Source organism: Corythoichthys intestinalis, unplaced genomic scaffold (genome assembly GCF_030265065.1).
Source record: "Corythoichthys intestinalis isolate RoL2023-P3 unplaced genomic scaffold, ASM3026506v1 HiC_scaffold_23, whole genome shotgun sequence".
Taxonomy (NCBI): Eukaryota; Metazoa; Chordata; class Actinopteri; order Syngnathiformes; family Syngnathidae; genus Corythoichthys; species Corythoichthys intestinalis.
This window is the reverse complement of record NW_026651592.1, coordinates 3,132,426-3,153,121: the sequence shown is the minus strand read 5'-3', so window position 1 is coordinate 3,153,121 and position 20,696 is coordinate 3,132,426. Positions and strand designations below refer to the sequence as shown.

Genomic DNA, 20,696 nt, shown 5'->3' with positions numbered 1-20,696 from the left:
GGGGCCTTTTGACCAGGGAAAGAGGGGGAAGAAGGTGGGGGAGTCTATAAGCTAAGTGATAGAAAGCGGTAGACAGGGTCCCACCAGGATTGATACATCTAAATTCAAGACTTTTAAGACCTTTTTTAATGCCATTTCAACTGAAAATTAATACTGTACTTTTCTCGCACCCATTATTTAGATAATATTGAATCATAAAAAAATAAAGCACTGAACATCAAATTTAACCTCAATTACTAAGTGTGTTTGACAAAAGAATGCACATTTATTGAAGATACAATTAAAACACATTTAAATATAAGGTCTTTCAGGATTTTTTTTCCCAGGATAAAATGGATTTTACACTATTATTGTAAAGCAACTTCAGAAATTACATTAGCAATACAACAGGTTTCCCTTTTAAGAGGACCTAGTCAAAGTGGTACGTAGGTGATTGTCAAGTTGCCCACCTTAACTGTAAAGTGTTGCAATTGGCAGTGAAAGTTTAAAAAACAGCCACTAAATGGCAGTAGTTTACCATTAATTACCACAAAATAAAAAAGCTACACATGACCATTTCCCTTGGTAATCGTTTTTTCGAATCACATTACAAGAAGTATACAAAACACATGTTAATCCTTTATTAGCTATTGAAGACATTTCTTTTATTCAGATACAGAAAATCCATAGTCTTATTTAATCAAGAAAAACATTTAAATATACCAGGAGGTGTTTTACCATCATCTACATTATAATTTGCCTATTACCATGCCATGTTATTCAGATCAACGTTACCCCGTACTCGTTCCAATAATAGACAGTGTCAACCGTGTTGTGTATCTGAGAGTGATGGTGAATCTACGACTCTGGTTTATCAATGCTAAGGCTAGTGCACCTGCCAATACCCCATTGAACATGGCTAACTCTTGAGTTAAAACTGCATAATTCACATTCATTCGAAAGGCAAACCGTGCAGAAATACATTACTGCATCTAACACATTTTAATTGGAGAAATTGGCAACTTAGTTTGAAATGTTAAGCAGGTCCACTGCCTTCGCATGACCCATAAACTGCGACCCAAAGTATCTGGATGCGACTTGGTCGCCAATCCAATACCTCACATGCTGGTCCAACTGTTTGGACTTGGTTGTCTTGTTGAGGCTTTCGTCGAACATAACAACTAAGGCATTTGAGCAGTTCCTTGCGTTAGCACACAGTACTGTGCGATTGCCTGCAGTTAGGTGCAGTCTGTCAGCACCTACAGGACAACAGTTTATTTGAACAGTTCCAGTCTGGCTTTCGAGCTCATCATAGCACTGAAACCGCATTAGTTAAAGTAACTAATGACTTGTTACTTGCCGCTGACGTTGGATTAGTCTCGATCCTGGTTCTGCTGGACCTGAGCGCAGCCTTTGACACAATCGACCATAATATCTTATTGCAGAGATTAGAATGTGACATAGGCATTAGAGGAGCAGCCCTATGCTGGTTTAAATCATATTTATCTAATAGGTACCAGTTTGTCAATGTAAACCAGCAATCACCATCGTACTCTAGAGTTAGTTATGGTGTGCCGCAAGGATCTGTCCTCGGGCCCATCTTGTTTACGCTGTATATGCTTCCTCTAGGTAATATAATCAGAAAACATAGCATTAACTTTCATTGTTACGCTGACGACACACAACTGTATTTATCAATAAAACCTGAGCAGGTCAGGCAAGTAGAAAAACTAAGCGCCTGCGTCCGAGATATAAATACCTGGATGAGCACTAACTATCTTCTACTTAACCCTGAAAAGACAGAAGTCCTTATAATAGGCCCGAAAAGTGTTAGAGACTCTTTATCTGCCCAGATAGTCACTCTGGACAATGTAAGTGTAGCCTCCAGCGCCACAGTTAAAAACCTAGGAGTTTTATTTGACCCTAACTTATCGTTTAAAGCACACATTAAACAAACCTGTAGAACGGCTTTCTTTCACCTGCGCAACATTGCCAAAATTAGAAATATTTTATCTAAAAGCGATGCAGAAAAATTAATTCACGCGTTCGTTACATCGAGATTGGATTACTGTAACTCCCTACTTGCAGCTTGCCCTAAAAGCTCTCTATAAGGTCTTCAGCTAGTCCAAAACGCAGCAGCAAGACTTTTAACAGGAACCAAGAGAAGAGAGCACATCACCCCTGTGCTCCAGGCACTTCACTGGCTTCCAGTCGAGTTTAGAATTAAATTTAAAATACTCCTTCTTACATTTAAGACCATTAATGGGTTGGGGCCATCTTATCTCACCGATGCTCTGGTTCCATACCGCCCCAACAGAACACTCCGATCTCAGAATGCAGGTCTACTGGTAGTTCCCAGGGTTTATAAAAGTACTGTCGGAGCTAGAGCCTTTAGCCACCAAGCCCCTGTTTTATGGAATCAGCTTCCAGCTAGTATTAAAGAAGCCGAGACAGTCTGCACATTTAAGATTAGATTAAAAACGTTCCTATTCGACAAAGCTTATGGTTAGGCTAGTTGAAGTCGGAGTAGACTCACAGTTTAGTTTAAGCTGCACTAGAAGCTATAATGCTGGGGGCAGTACAGCCGCTGAGTTCTATCTCCTTTTCTTACTCTACCTACCACTTGTCTTACTTTATTTCTATTTTCCAATGTTAATATCTAGTTGTCTAGTCTCTTCATCACTAGTCACCCGGTGTCACCTTTCCCCCCTCCCCTCTGGGGAGGGGCTATTTTTCAGCTGCAGCCTCCTGACTGTCCGGACCCCTGGCTGGATTGATGTCCTCGCTGCTACCGTCTCATCTGACCAGAGGGACCTCTTCTTGCTCCTTTACTCCACTGTATTTTTACGGACTATAATTTCGCTTGCTAATTCTCATTAGCCGTTCTGGGGTTCCTGTCTATCCGTCCTGGGAGTGGATCTCTCCTGACTGTGGTACTCCCCAAGGTTTCTCATTTTTCTCCCAATTGACTCTGGAGTTTTTGGAGTTTTTCCTTGCCGGCATGGAGGGTCTTAAGGATAGGGGATACCCAGGACTTGAACTGTATCTATTCATCTTTGTTGCTTCACTTCATTTTATAAGACCAAACAGACTGGGTGAACAAGGGACAGGGCTACATTTCTCACCAATATGAATCTAATTATTTGATAGGCTAAATGGTCAAGGCAAAATAAATCTGTATTGACTTATACTAACTTTCCTGTGTATTGGTTCAGGTGATACGCCGTTCGATTCAAACCTTTGTCTTCAAAAACTACTAAAGAAACATCGCCTGAAAATTGTTTAGAACGCTGCCCGTTGGAAAACAATCTCAAACAAAGGCAAGAGGAGGAAAGAACTGGGATCGTTTCCAGCCAACTAGCATTCCTAGCTTGCTGGCTATCCCTCGCCTAGCCGCACGCAACAAGCGACACCTTGACCACACCGTTTACAACGCAATGCCGCCGAAAAAAGGTCCGACACCAGAGGAGTTTGAGGACATAAAACATTCTCTTACTTCCTTGATTGAAGAGGTGACTGCGATCGGAGTACAGCAAAGACAACTTCTGGGGCTGCTGGAAGAGGTCAAACAACTTCGCATCCAAAATGCGGAAAAAGATCGGCGCATCACTCAGCTGGAGAGGCGAGTGGACGAGCTGGAGCAAAGTGCCCGTAAAAACGACGTGGTTATCACCGGCATCAAGATCCGACCGCGCACTTACGCGCGTGCGGTGGCCACGGACGTGGAACCCAGCCAGCAGGAGGAAAACTCGGTGGAGCAACAAGTGGCATCTTACCTTCGGAGCAAGGGAATAACGTTGGACTTGGAGCACATCGAAGCGTGCCACTCGTTGCCGATGAGGAATGACAGACTGCCAGCCATCATCATGAGATTTATCAGTCAAAAAAACAAGACAATGCTGCTGAAACAAGGTCGCAAGTTAAAAGGTACCGACGTATATATGAACGATCACTTAACACGGAAGAATGCTGATATCGCCAAAAAGGCAAGATATCTTAAAAAGCAACGCAAAATTCAACACACGTGGGTAGTCAATTGTAAAATATACATTAAATTGAACGGAACGCCTGAGGAAGCAAAAGTGCTGATGGTGCGAGATATTGAAGAGCTTGAAAAGTACTGATACCTATCAAGACCAGGTACCATCTCTGCATACATTGACTATGAACGATACATCAAACACACGAACTCTACTCAGGAATAAGAGCGATATTGATACACTACTGCGAACCCTTCAGCACAAACAAATAGAACTTGAGGCCTTTGAATCCAACGAGTCCAACATAACAGACCCTAATATAGAAATTGATCCTGACAATCATTTTTTTTCTTCTACTGTTACCAATTGTAATTATTTTACACGGCATCTGTATGAAAATCATATCAACTCAATGGGCAAACTGTCAATTATACATTTCAACAGCAGAAGCATGTACAAAAATTTCAGCTCTATCAAAGACTATCTGCAACAATTTACACACCCCTTCAGCATAATTGCTATCACAGAAACGTGGTTTAATATTGATAAAGGTATTGATTTTCTTATGGATGATTATGAATTAAAATACATAAATAGAGAAAAGAAAACTGGTGGTGGAGTTGCCCTATATATACATAAATCAATTAAATGTATGGTATTAACAGATATGTCAAGAACACTGGATGGGTGCATGGAATGTTTGACAATAGAGATCTACAATGAAAAAAAGAAAAATATAATTGTCAGCTGTATCTATCGATCACCGGGTTCATGTATTGAATCCTTCACTGAATGGATGGGCCAATTGTTTTCCACTATTAAGCAAAAAACATTATTCATCTGTGGAGATTTTAATATTGATTTATTAAATCCAAGCAAACTGGCAGCAATAGACGATTTTTTGGATACAATGTATAGTATGTCTCTTTACCCAACAATAACTAAACCAAGTAGGATTACATCACACAGTGCTACAATTATCGACAATATCTTTACTAACAACTTGGGAAATCAGATAGTCAGTGGCTTGCTCATATGTGATATTACAGATCATTTACCGGTTTTTACCTTATTTGATTGTGATATCTGGAAAAGTAAGGATAGTGAAGTGGTATATCAACGGAAAAGAAGCGAAGAAAATATTAACGCATTCAATAACAGTTTGATGGTCCAGGATTGGACTACTGTATTTAGGGAATCAAATGTGGACAGTGCATATGATAAGTTCCTAGAGAAATTTACTTCTCTTTATAATACGCACTGTCCTGTTGAAGGAAGCAGTACAAAGAAAAGGGAATTCAAATGCCCTTGGTTGACAAAAGGAATAATCAACGCCTGCAAAAAGAAAAATTATTTATACAAGTTGTTTATCAAGTTAAAAACCAAAGAAGTTGAACTGAAATATAAGATTTATAAGAACAAATTAACAGCTATAATAAGAACTAGTAAAAAGCTAAACTACAACAAACAATTATATGAAAATAAAAATAATATAAAAGGCACATGGAACATATTGAACAAATTAATCAAACAAGGATCTACCAAGGCAACATATCCTGACCACTTCATTGAAAAGAATGGTATAAATTATGATATGAAAAAAGTTGTTAACAGCTTTAATAGTTTCTTTGTAAAAATCGGTTCAGAATTGGCTGCAGGTATTCCGGACCAGGACCCCGACCACTATTATAAAAGAATTAAACGGAATCAGAATTCAATCTTTCTCTATGCCACCAGTGAGCAGGAGGTGATAAATACTGCATTGAAGTGCAAGAGCAAGCTGTCCACCGACTGTCACGATATTGACATGTTTATTGTTAAAAAAGTTATACATAGTATAGCAACGCCCCTCACTTATATTTGTAATTTATCATTTCAATCGGGTCAATTTCCAAACAAAATGAAAATTGCTAAAGTAATTCCAATACACAAAAATGACAGTAAACACAGTTACACAAATTATAGACCGATATCACTATTACCACAATTTTCTAAAGTCTTGGAAAAACTATTTACCTGCCGATTTAATAATTTTCTTGATAAACATAACATAATTAACCAGGGCCAGTATGGATTTAGAACAAAAACAACCACCTCAATGGCAATTACAGATGCAGTAGAAGAAATCACAAATGCATTGGATGAAAAAAAACATGCAGTTGGAATTTTTATTGATCTAAAGAAAGCTTTTGACACAATTGATCACACAATTTTACTCAAGAAACTACATCTGTATGGTATCAGGGGGGTTGCTGGGGAGTGGTTGAGAAGTTATTTAACAGGAAGGGTACAATATGTGAAAATGGGGAAATGGTCATCAGAACATCTCAGTATCTCTCATGGGGTCCCTCAGGGGTCTGTTTTGGGACCAAAATTATTTAATATTTATATCAACGATATATATACTGTATCTCAGTTATTGAAATTTATACTTTTTGCAGATGACACAAACATATTCTATAGTAGTGAAAACCAAAATGAATTGGTAACTACCGTTAATGAGGAATTAAGTAAATTAAAGAGGTGGATGGATATAAATAAATTATCACTTAACTTAAATAAGACAAAGGTAATGATATTTAGTAACCTAAAATATAACGCAGAACTACGAATAAAGATTGATGGGGTCCCAATCGGGAATGTAAATGAATTCAAATTTCTAGGAGTTATTGTAGATAGTAAATTATCGTGGAAACCCCACATCAGACACATCAAAACCAAGATCTCCAAAAGCCTGTCACTAATAAACAAAGTGAAATCATACCTTGATGACAGTGCACTCCGCACTTTGTACTGTTCTCTAGTGCTCCCATATTTCACATATTGTATTGAAGTGTGGGGAAACACTTACAAATCTACCATCAATTCATTAGTCCCATTGCAGAAACGTGCGGTACGAATCATACATAAGGTTGGATTTCTCGATCACACCCACCGTTTATTTGCTCTCTCAAAACTATTAAAAATCAAAGATCTTGTAAACTATCATACAGCTATAATGCTATTTAAAGCAAAAAATGAATTACTGCCCCAAAATTTACAAAACCTATTTAAGGTTCGTGAGAATATCCATAGTCTGCGAGGCTCTGGAGATTTTATGTTGCCAAGATTTCGAACCACTTGCAAACGTTTTCGTGTGTCTGTATGTGGATTGAAACTCTGGAACAATTTAGACAATCATTTCAAGCAGTGTCAGAATATGCAAAAATTTAAATCGCTGTATAAAAATATGGTCTGGTCACAATATAATGACATTTGCTGACAATGTGTGTTGCTGTTTATGTCAGTTGGTGTAAATATTGTAATTTTTGGGAATGAGCCAACATTAGTTGGTTGTCTGTTGGTTTAGTTGTTTTTGTCTGTTTTTCCTTTTTCTTCTTTTCATTGTGTGGACATGAGTATCCCACAAGTAAGGATGCTGGACAATGAGATCAGGGGTGGGACAAAATAAGTTTTTTTCTTCTTCCCACTCCCTTTCGAGTACAATTATTTTTGTTGAATTATATTGTATGTTTTTTTGTTTCTTTTGTGTGTGCATGCTCGAAATAAAAAAGTTTCATCATCATCATCATCATCATTTCTAATTGTGTATCATATTGCCTCTGTAAAGCCCTTTGAGACCTCTGTTGTGATTGAGGGCTATACAAATAAAATTGAATTGAATTGAATTGAATAGTTATGATGTTGATGCTAATGATGCTAACGGCGCGCACGCACGAGGTGCAGTGCATCATAAAAATTCTACGCGTCATCTTCGTTATGGATTAAAAAAAAAAAAAAACTTCGTCACGGATATAATTTAGGTTGCACTGAGATGTTCTTAAAAAATTAAAAACACTGAAAAAATTTTAGACTTACGACAGCTAATTTAATACTTTTAATACCTTTAATAATAGAAAACTAAATTCAATGCTTTTTTAATACTTTTAATAACCCACGGGTACCCTGGTAGAGTGTACACAAATCATCTCTGTGATCTAGAACCCAGTAATCATGTGAATCCCTTGTGAGTGTAAGCACGTTGGCGACCGACCCTACGCCGGCCCATCGCCAATCTCGGGACCCCCTGCCCGAGCGTGCCCAATAACATCCAGCTGCACGCGAGCCCCGCCGGGCACGCAGCAGGCACACAGACGAGCGGAGATGCCACGCGAGCGCCGACACAGGGCCACGGCCCCCACCCAGCCAGCCTGGGGGGGGGGCAGCGCAGCCCACCCCTGGGCCACCCGCACGCCCATCTACCGGGATGGCAAAAGGGGATGCACCACCAACCCCACGCCCGTCCCCAATCCCGTCCGCCCACCGGGGCCACGAGCCGCCGCCGCAGCCCTCCAGCTGACACGGCACACCACGGGGCTCCCAGCGGCCCAGCAAGCCAAGGGCAGGGCAGGGTCCCCCGCCGTAGCAGGCAACATCCAGCCGATACTCCGCCGCCTAGCCAGCGATCCGCGGCGGAGCACAGGGCGGATACCCAGTTAGAGAAGAGAACGACGAGGAGCCGCCACAGGGCGACGCGAGACCAGAGCCCCGACCTCCCCCCACTCCCACGGCTGGCAGCCCAGGCAGAGAGGAGGCCATGCCTCGGGAGCCATGCCATAGAAAGACGTGTGGGACCCACCTACCTACCAGGTTCCCGGCTGGCAGCCATAGTGATTGGTTCTTTCTGATTCAGTCTGTGCTTGTTCAACCCACCTCTAGCTTCGATTTTGAACCATGGCGAAAGTCAGGCTTCTTTGCCAGGCTTTGTCAAAAAGAAACGCTAAAGTTGAGATTCAAACCTGAACCTTAACGTCTAACATAGACAACCACTAAACCCACTTTTCTGCCTATGATATGCAATGACTTTTAATATTTTCCCTCACCTTTCTTCAATTCCTACACTGATTTCAATCACTTTTAATATATTCCCTCACCTTTCTTCCATTCCTACACTGATTCCAAGAGTCATGAAACTACAAATGAACGCTTGATACAGCCACACATAAATTTGAATGTCCACTGGACTTTCATTTAAATAACTTTCAATACCTTTTAATGGCATTAATTTTCACCATTTTCATTTACAACTTTTTAATACCTTTTAAAACCTCTGCGCACCTCCTGAATACCCACCTGGGGAAGATTTAGCTAGCCCAGCTGATACAATGCATTTCTATGCAGCCTGTTGATATTCAGAGTAATACACTCCATCAACTCGATTCCATTTTGATGTCAAAAAAAAAAAAAAAAAAAACTTTGCCAAAATCCATCCCCTAGAATGTCGTCTTTTTTGGAGATCACCTATCAGGTCCTTCCTCTTTTCCCCACTCCAATTAAAGTTCTATCCAACTCTGAGCAAACAGGGAGACCGAGGGGAACTTTATCAAGCACATACATTTGAACCGAGCCGCTAATCTAAATGAAATCTGGCTCACCTTGAAGTCATTTTGTAGTAGTTTGAAGTACTGCGGCCCCTAAACATCTGATAATGTAATAAGTCTGTCAAAGCGACACTTAAAAAATACACACCCAATCAGTCAGTGATTAACAGGCAGCTGATTCATTTCATAGATTATTCCAGACCCCAAAAAGCAGAAACACAAAAGCATTTATTGGAATTTGTGTGATGTCGAGTTGAATGAATGAGAAGTTGAATCGGGAATCCAGCGATGGTTTTATCGAGCGATGTAACCCGGGGCCGGAGTGAGAATGTCGATAGGAGACTCCCACGAGAACTTTCATGTTGCTGGCATGGCTGCGGCGTCATCACTTCCTGAGCTGCTGACTGAACACGAGGGGAGATAGACTTGCAACTCTTTATTCAACTCGCCAAGGGGTTTGCTTGTCGACATATTTAAAATCTAGCACAGGATATTTTAACTCATAAGCTTCCATTTTTGGGGATAGACAGCCCATCCACTTTGACTTGAACGGCTGGCAGCAATCATTAGCCTAATGATGTAATGGTCTGAAATGTCCAAACATACAGTCGTTGGTGGTACGCCCTTGAGAGCAGATATTGCCTACCCAGACCCGTGCCACCCATAAGGCAATTTAAGCAACCGCCTAAGGGCGCACCAGCGTCCAGAAAGGCGTCAAGAAAAATATTAAAATAATATTTGATTAAAGAAGTTTTCAAAAAATTATACAAAACAATAAAACAAAAGAACAACAAAACCGTTCATAATAGTTCTTTAAATAATAATGAAATCATTTTTCTAGTGTGCCTTCTGCCTGTTTAACTTTTTCCTGTGATGCGATAAGTTCACCACGGACCCTATTCTCACCACCCAGCAGACCAGCGAGCTACCTGAAGGTGCTATTTTTAGCCTCCGCAATAGACCCTACCCACGTGACGTCACAACTCCGCCCTCCTGCCTGGTGCCGCCCACTTGTCCGTCAACACATTGTGTTGACCTGTTACGGCTATGTACATTCCTCCTATTTACGGCGTGTTTTTCTGCTCGTTAACATTAATAATCAAAATGGTGAAGGCGTGTGTGGCGCTCGGTTGCAATAACAGAGAAGATAGACGGAGAGACTTGAAGTTCTACCGGATTCCGAGAGACACGGAGAGGAGAGAGCGAGATGGGCTGCTGCAATTCGACGAGAAAACTGGGCTCCAAACGATTACCACAGATTATGTAGTAGTCATTTTATATCTGGTAAGATGCATTTAATATATATTTAGAGGGTTTTGGGCTGACAACCACAATTAAGATCATTGCTAGGCTAATCGCCGACAACATACACGTATGTATGTAGTGAGAGTGCTATCGCTAATCCATATAAACATTAAAAGCCCTAGCTCCATTGACAAATGACATGAAATACATTAGACTTGACAGTGGATGTTAGCAAGAACAAAAGATTTTGAATTGAAAATTTCATAACTCACCTTCCGAGCACAAGATTCCTGCCGAATTTTCGTGTACGAGGACCTGTTTCACCCAACCAGCAACGTAGCATTTATAAGCCTCCAAGCTCTTAAAGTTTTTCAAACTTTCGTGAGAATAGGCTGATTTTGTGTGGACAAGATAGTTGTAAATATCAGGGTCAGGCAGAGACGGCGAAGGCAGCCGGTCAAAAATCATCGATTTAGGCATCAAATATGGATCTGGCGACTGTATAGAACGAAGCTTTTCCACATAACGCCTTTTATGCAACACATCCAGTGAGTTTACGGCATCAGAAAGTACCGGGTCTTCCATGAAATGCATTTTAAATTCCTCGATCAATTGAAACCAATGCTAATACAGAGACAAAATGACGGACAAGTGGGCGGAACCATACAGCGAGCACGTGGTTTTGTGACGTCGGTGGGTAGGGTATATTGAGCGACGTTACGGTGACAAGTCAACTTCATGAAAAGAAAAAAGCCCTTCGGGTCAGAAGAAAAAGAAAGAAGACAGCAAAGATGTGAAGAAAAACAGAGGTTTGTTGTGATGATTTTTTTCAACAGCATAAGCACGTAGACTTAGCGCAACTGCAAGCTAGCGGTTATTTACATAGAGCTTATATGACTTAGTGCTAAAGCAAAATTATACTGCATCATTAGTCAGGCTGTTGTTTTGAAATATTTTCAGTATTCAGCCAGCTGTGGATTAGTTTCAGTTAAATTTAACCCCCCTCCAATTTTAGAGAAATTTGTACAAAGTGTATGGGAGACTAAAATTGTCTTGCTTATTTTCATGTGATGTGAACCACTTTTACCTTGGGTTAAATTGTGCTTTTGTGATTTTGTGATTGTGCTGTGATTTGCCTTGCCTAAAAGTGCCAAGGTTAATTAAATACATACACCATTAAATATGGAATTAATAATTTCAAAGTTCTGTGGTATGGGGGGAAAAAAGTGCCACGGATTTAAATGCAAACATTTGTTATTAAATGTGTCATTAATTCATTAAAATGGCGATCACATTCATGTAAAAACATATTCAATTTATTATTTTTTTTTGCTATCAGATATTATTTAATTCATTATTATTATTTTTTTTATATATATATCTGTGCGCTTGTCCTCGATAGTGCCATAGGCATATCACATTTCTTTCCTGAAATAATAAGCCCACACGTTAGCGAAGATGACTAAAAAAAGAGATATTTTTAGACAGCTTTTTGGGGGGGAAAGGACACCTGCTGAGCCAGAAAAGGAGCCAATACTTCCAAACGTTGGTGGTGTCCAAATTGCTAACACCACCGGCTCACAGCCAACATGTGTTCAATTTGCAAGTATTCTCCAAACCATGGATATGTTAGCTGTGAGCCAGTATTGTTAGTTAGATAGCGTCAACTAGCGTGTTGCTTCTTGTCGTGTTGTGATGGCGTATTCACAAGAGATAGATCCATTATCGGCCGGGCAAATTATTGGTGCCGATATTTGGAAATTTGATGTATATCTGTATCGGCCTTTATTAATTTTTGCTTTCATCTGACTGGCCGATATGAAAAAAATCCATTTAAAACTTGGTTATTTTGGGTCAGATGCAGGAACGCTACTTTCTCCTGTCTGCTGTCTCCTGCAGTAGTATTCACCTTGTCGTCTTCTGGTTAAATCAGACATGTCCAAAGTCCGGCCCGGGGGCCAAATGCGGCCCGTGGTCAAATTTCATCCGGCCCCCAGCCTCTGTCATAAAATCAATAACGCTTGGCCCGCACACAGACTTGATAAATTGGTCAGCAGTACTGCTACCAGCATATGAAGTAGCATACACACTAAATACTGCTCCTCATTTACCCACTAAAAGGTAGCAGCACTCTGAGCAACATCACCCCGTGTGACCCTTTACTTCCTATTTTCTAAAATGGCGACAATCAACAAAAAAAAGAAAGTTGACTGCGATGGCTGACGCTACAAGGATAGGTGGAAATTGGACTATTTCTTCACTAAAATATTCAACAACTGTGTCTGCCTCAGTTGCAAAAAAGGCAGTCGCTGTTTTTAAAGAGTTCAATGTGAAGCGATATTACCAAACAAGACACGCTGGCATGTACGACAAGATTACAGGGAAGATATGCAACGAGAAATTGAAGCTAGTTCAACTTCACAACAGCAGTATTTTGCAAGAGCCCGAGAGTCGAAAGAGAACGCCACAAAGGCTAGTTGCAAGATTGTTAAAATTATTAATTATTAATTAATTAAAAAATGAATAAATAAAGCAAATGTAACACCCAGAATGGCTTGCTAAAATTTGCTTAAATATATTGTTCTGCGTAAAGGACGTCAGCCAAGGTCGGCCCCCCACATTTCTACCATATCAGATCTGGCCCCCTTTGCAAAAAGTTTGGACACCCTTGGGTTAAATGGTAATGGTAAATGGAGTTACCCTTGTATTGTGCCTATTCCCCCCGAAGCAACAATTACATATTGTTCAGTATTGTCCCAAAATTGTCACACCCAATTTCCTTGAAATATCAGGATAAAATTTTCATAGGGCTGTCAAATGATTAACATTTTTAATCTAGTTAATCACAGCTTAAAAATTAATTAATCGTAATTAATTTCAATTCAAACCATTGCTAAAATATGCCCAATTTTTCTGTCAATTATTATAAGACAAAAGACGGATATATACATTCAACATACTGTACATACAGTGCCATGCAAAAGTATTCGGCCCCCTTGAATCTTGCAACCTTTCGCCGCATTTCAGGCTTCAAACATAAAGATATGAAATTTAATTTTTTTGTCAAGAATCAACAACAAGTGGGACACAATCGTGAAGTGGAACAAAATTTATTGGATAATTTAAACTTTTTTAACAAATAAAAAACTGAAAAGTGGGGCGTGCAATATTATTCGGCCCCTTTACTTTCAGCGCAGCAAACTCACTCCAGAAGTTCAGTGAGGATCTCTGAATGATCCAATGTTATCCTAAATGACCGATGATGGTAAATAGAATCCACCTGTGTGTAATCAAGTCTCCGTATAAATGCACCTGCTCTGTGATAGTCTCAGGGTTCTGTTTAAAGTGCAGAGAGCATTATGAAAACCAAGGAACACACCAGGCAGGTCCGAGATACTGTTGTGGAGAAGTTTAAAGCCGGATTTGGATACAAAAAGATTCCCCAAGCTTTAAACATCTCAAGGAGCACTGTGCAAGCCATCATATTGAAATGGAAGGAGCATCAGACCACTGCAAATCTACCAAGACCCGGCTGTCCTTCCAAACTTTCTTCTCAAACAAGGAGAAAACTGATCAGAGATGCAGCCAAGAGGCCCATGATCACTCTGGATGAACTGCAGAGATCTACAGCTGAGGTGGGAGGGTCTGTCCATAGGACAACAATCAGTCGTACACTGCACAAATCTGGCCTTTATAGAAGAGTGGCAAGAAGAAAGCCATTTCTCAAAGATATCCATAAAAAGTCTTGTTTAAAGTTTGCCACAAGCCACCTGGGAGACACACCAAACATGTGGAAGAAGGTGCTCTGGTCAGATGAAACCAAAATTGAACTTTTTGGCCATAATGCAAAACGATATGTTTGGCGTAAAAGCAACACAGCTCATCACCCTGAACACACCATCCCCACTGTCAAACATGGTGGTGGCAGCATCATGGTTTGGGCCTGCTTTTCTTCAGCAGGGACAAGGAAGATGGTTAAAATTGACGGGAAGATGGATGCAGCCAAATACAGGAACATTCTGGAAGAAAACCTGTTGGTATCTGCACAAGACCTGAGACTGGGACGGAGATTTATCTTCCAACAGGACAATGATCCAAAAACATAAAGCCAAATCTACAATGGAATGGTTAAAAAATAAACGTATCCAGGTGTTAGAATGGCCAAGTCAAAGTCCAGACCTGAATCCAATCGAGAATCTGTGGAAAGAGCTGAAGACTGCTGTTCACAAACACTCTCCATCCAACCTCACTGAGCTCGAGCTGTTTTGCAAGGAAGAATGGGCAAGAATGTCAGTCTCTCGATGTGCAAAACTGATAGAAACATACCCCAAGCGACTTGCAGCTGTAATGGTAGCAAAAGGTGGCGCTACAAAGTATTAACGCAAGGGGGCCGAATAATATTGCACGCCCCACTTTTCAGTTTTTTATTTGTTAAAAAAGTTTAAACTATCCAATAAATTTTGTTCCACTTCACGATTGTGTCCCACTTGTTGTTGATTCTTGACAACAAATTACAATTTTATATCTTTATGTTTGAAGCCTGAAATGTGGCGAAAGGTTGCAAGGTTCAAGGGGGCCGAATACTTTTGCAAGGCACTGTAAGTACTGTATTTGTTTATTATAAGCAGGGGTGCACATAATTTTTTTGCCCAGGTTCTCAGAGGAGGACCTGGAGATGTGACTTGGTCCTCATTGAGCTTGAGAGCCAACCCGCCTGATGCGATAAATTTATGACAAGCTTTACTTAGAGCCAATTAACTTTAATTAATTATATTAACAATTAATGCTTGATTAACATCAACTGACACAACAAAATTGCCATTACTTTGAAATGTAAAGAAATAAAAAGCACCAATTCAAAATAAAGGGCATTATGAGGCTCCCACATTAACTCCAAGCCTTTTTAAAAGTGGGATGTCCTCCTCATAAGACCTCATTGAACATGCATGTTTAGCTTTGTAAAATGCGAGCAAAAACACGTTTGTCAGTGCATGTCGCTGTTCATTACCTTTATTCCGCCACTTGTCCATAGGGCGAGCGGGGTCCTGTTTGACATCGATAGTTTGCTTAATTGCCACATGCTCTGTTTTTTTTCGTGCTTTTCAAAGTTTGGATGGCTGAAATTCTTTGACCCTACATAAAATGCGCTGCTCTTATCGGGGACATTGGGATTCTCACAGCACATTTTGTATCGCATTTCCGTGCGAGCATCATTTGCTTCTAGCCATGGTACCTCCTACTTTTCAGCAAAAGTCCTTTTTTTCGGTAGCTCCGGTGACGTCTCTGTCGTCTGTCTGTCTTTTGACGGGGGTAGGGGAACACGGAAGTAATTACTCAGTGTGGCCTGCCTCTTTGACATTTTGAGAAGTTATTTTCTCGTGTCCGCCGCAAATACGGTGGTCAGCCATCGGTACGCAAAAGCGTATGGAAGTCGTTGAGGGCCAGTGCGTTTGTCTACGTCCGGTACGCATGCGCGCATGCGGACCACTTATGTGCACCCCTGATTATAACAATTAATCCACAAGATGGCATTAACATTATTAACATTCTTTCTGGTAAAGGGAACCATGGAGAGAAAGACTTGTAGTTCTTAAAAAAAAAAAAAAATGTTAGTACAAGTTATAGTAATTTTATATTAAAACCCCACTTAATGTTTTCGTTTCAATAAAATTTGTAAAATTCTCAATCAAAAAATAAACTAGTAGCTCGCCATTGTTGACGTCGCCGAGCGGTGATGTCACATCAGGCTCCCTACCGTTCTTCCACAGTGTCTTTAACTACGTAAGGTAGTGAATGAAATACATCACAAGGTGTCAATGGCGAGTTTTAAATTACTTAGAAATCAAGCCAATTAGTGTGTTTTGTCTGTCGACTGACGCCGTAGTTCCCTGTTTTCTGGTCTATCCACATCATTCGAGTGCTGGCTTCACAACGTACCAGACCTCTGATAGTTTGTATATCGTGACTAAATATTGCCATCCAGTGTATTTGTTGAGCTAAATGAAATGTTTGAATAGAGTTTGACCAAAGTCTGAGTAAGTTTCATGTGTATTTTGCATTGCTATTTTGATTGGGAATGCCAGTTCTCTTTGCATTGTTGTTTAACTGTGTGAGAATAGGGCCTCAATTTGAAGTGCTTTTCTTTTTGTGAATATTATTTTTCTTTGAGAGATAGGAATATAATAATACTTACAGTATGTTTGTTGTGAAGGAGTTGCAGAAGCTTATGCTAATAAACGGCGCAGTCCAATGAACGCCTGTGTCACTCGCCTTTCTCTGCCTCTTAGCTCTCAATGTGCACAAAACTGCGTCATTGTAATCTGTTTGAGGCAATGCATGAGCGGGTCATTCCACGCATGAGTTAAATGCATCAAATATTCTAACACGATTAATTTAAAAAAATAATTACCACCCGTTAACGCAATAAATTTGACAGCACTAAAAATTATTAGGATATAATTTTAAGGCTCTATCTCTCACCCTTAATGTACAGTAACTATGACAACGTACCGGTATCCTTGCTCACACGCCATTGCTCCTACGCAGCTCAAAACCCGGTCATACAGATGGTAGGACACTCCTGAAAATAATTTGCCCAACCATGCAACATGTCCGAGTGGTTCACTGTGCGGCGGGATTTAAGGACACCTGTTCAATAAAATGACATCGACTCCAAAAGCTGCATTGAATCAGAACAGTACTCAATTTGCCCCATACTAGGTATCGATTTTAAAAACATGTTTAGTATTGTAGTTTGCACTGGCGTCCAGCTTCACACACCGAGAGCAGTGCGACGCTACAGCCACACACACACACACACACACACACACACACACACACACACACACACACACACACACACACACACACACACACACACACACACACACACACACACACACACACACACACACACACACACAAAAGCTAACATAATGGAATCAATATCCAGCATGAATACCTGGGTAAACATGTCCCCCCCCCAAGGGAAGTGAATGCCTTTAAATGAGGAGGGAATTGCTGCCGCTGCGACGTTTCAGCAAAACCTCTCGACCCATCTGGCCCTTAGTTGCTGGGTTGTCTTGGAGACTGTTCAGCCGACAAAGCTCAGTGGGCTCTGAATCTAGGATCCAAATCGACTTCAACTGATTGAAAGTTGACAGTAGCATAAGCACTTTACTGCTCTACTGCAAAGGCGTAGGTTTGCTTAGGGATGGTAGGAGCATAACACTACAAACTTTTCAGGATGCTCAAAATGTCCCCACCAACTTATAAGCAACCTTATTTGCATTAATATAATGACTTCAGTTATGTGGGTAATTTAGATTGCCCCCCCCCCCCATATGTTGTAAGGATAGAAATGATCCTACCATTATTAATTGAACTATTTTCATTATGTTCACAGGGTCCCCCCAGAATTGATAAATCTAAATTCAAGACTTTTAAGACCTTTTTTAATGCCATTTCAACTGAAAATTAATACTTTTCTTGCACCCGTTATTTAGATCATATTGAATCATACTAAATAAATAAAGAACTGAACATCAAATTTAACCTCAATTACTAAGTGCGTTTGACAAAAGAATGCACATACTGTATAGTGAAGATACAATTAAAACTAGGGCTGTCAAACGATTAAAATTTTTAATCGAGTTAATTATAGCTTAAAAATTAATTAATCGCAATTAATCGCAATTCAAACCATCTATAAAATATGCCATATTTTTCTGTAAATTATATATATATTCTGTAAAATAAATTGTTGGAATGGAAAGATAAGACACAAGATGGATATATACATTCAACATACGGTACATAAGGACTGTAGTGGGCATTTCACTCTACTGTCATTTAAATCTGTCTATGCTGTCCTCACGCCGAAGCGTCTACTTTTTCCAAAGCTAGACAGCTAGTGAACGACGCCTTAATAATCAGACTTCTTCCTTTTTCATCTGATTTATTAATAAAATGGCCTCAAATCATTGTCCTCTTTACACCGTCATATAACTACAAAAAAAAGTACACAAGCATTGCATTAGCAACAACGTTAGCTTAGCACGCTATACAGGTTCACTAAACATAAACAAAATGCGTCTCATACAAAAAATATTTCGCTTACTAACATAATATGTACATTCTTTACAACAACCATACTTACGGACAAATCTTGTCCAAGGATCATAGAAGCACAACATTACAACGTAGGCGTCAGCCCGAGACGTCGTGCAGCCAAAGTGAACTGGCAAGAAAATAAATCATGTCGCAAAGCGACCACAAGAGTTCGCTGTTAGACAACACAAAAAGCCTGCTGTAAAACTTAACAAAAGGCAGAATACTGTCTGAGCAGGACATGTGCGTTAATTGCGTCAAATATTTTAACGTGATTAATTAAAAAAAAATAATTACCGCGCGTTAACGCGATAACTTTGACAGCCCTAATTAAAACACATTTAAAGTAACATTATAAAGCCTGTCAGAATTTTTTTAAACACACACACGCACACAATAAGACAAAAAGAGGAGGAGGACAGGACTCAGACCAGCCATCTTCTGTAACAGTCTAGCCGCTAGTGCACCTGGCAAGACCCCAGTGAACATGGCTACTCTTGAGTTAAAACGGCGAAATTCACATTCATTCGAAAGGCAAACCGAAATGTTTAAGCAGGTCCACTGCCTTCGCATGACCTAAAGTTTCTGGATTTAACTTGAGCCCCTATCACATACTCCAAAACAACGGGAATATCGCGGGACTTAACCGTGCAGCAGTTGTGTGTGAAAACAATTTCCCGTGTCGACTGACATGGGAAGCAGTGTGCGTGAAAGCAGGCATTAAATTCCCGGGTCACAGCAGATGGCTGATGACTTAAATATCATAGCGGCGGCCGATGTAACTTCCTCCCTCTTCGCAGTAAGAGGAAAAACAGTAAACAAACATCGCAATTATAAACATAGCAAGCTGGAAACAGCTAAATTAAACTGAAAACATGACCAAAATTAAAATGTCAATCATTACGTCGGGCCGGGCCAGGGTTCTTTCTTGCTAACTTTTTGAAATAACTATATATTAACGATGTATGAATGATAAACTAAGGAATACTTGTTATAAAATAAATAATTTGAATGATAAACTAAGGAATACTTGTTATAGAATAAATAATTTGGATTTAAAAAAAAAAAGAAGGCGCTGTATGGTCATTGCGGAGCCAGAGCGTGCCTATACGCCCTTTTTAATCTTCCCCTCTGCGAGTCCACAAAACCACACCTGTTTATTTATATTTAACAAACTTTTCCAGCCTTATTTCGTTGTGTAAATAAATTTATAATGATCATAAAAATATGTAGTCTATTTAAACATTAAGAAAATGTGTGGTTTTTTGTTCTGCCAACTGAGAATTCGTTACAAAAGACAGGCTTTTATGCAGACATCGTCACAAATGTTATCACACAAAACGCGGGTCGGGCTATACCCGCGGACCAGTTCGGGTTGGGCTGAATTTTTTAGGCCCGATTTTACCTCTATCTTAAAGTCTTGATGAGCTTAAATTGACTGCAGTTACGAAGTCAGGAATGCTCCCTCCGGAAAAAAACACGATTTGACCAACATTATGTTTAACAAACTTTTCCCCTGTTATTTCATTGTGTAAATGCATTTATAATCATAAAAATATGTAGACTATTTAAACATTAAGAAAATGTGCGTTTTTTCTGCCAACTGAAATTTGTTACAAAAGACAGTTAAGACATTGGGAACGCTCCCTCTGGAACAAAACGCAATATGACCAACATTGTGACAGCCGATGCCGAGCAAAAATGACGTAATATCCTAAACAGATCACCAATGGACTCATTTGAAGTATATGAATGGTGGTCTGTTTTGATGTTCAGAATCCACAATACTTCTGCCTGCAAGGTTTTCGTTCCACACATTCCTGATGCAGAGGTGGGTGGATTCTCCGTTTTGCCGGTTGTGGTGGTTTGGCACGCATGAGTTGCATTTGGATTTGTAGTGCAGTGCATCGTAAAAATTTTATGCGTCATCTTCGTTATGGATTTAAAAAAAAAACAAACAACAACTTTGTCACGGATATAATTTAGGTTGCACTGAGATGTTCTTGAAAATTAAGGCCACGGT

General features: G+C 40.0%; 1 protein-coding gene across 4 annotated transcripts in view; it reads right to left on the bottom strand.

Annotated features, from left to right (window-relative positions):
* Positions 1-20,696, bottom strand: part of LOC130911149 (nectin-1-like) — a 586,891-nt gene that overhangs the window by 36,440 nt on the left and 529,755 nt on the right. The gene's annotated exons all lie outside the window — the stretch shown is intronic.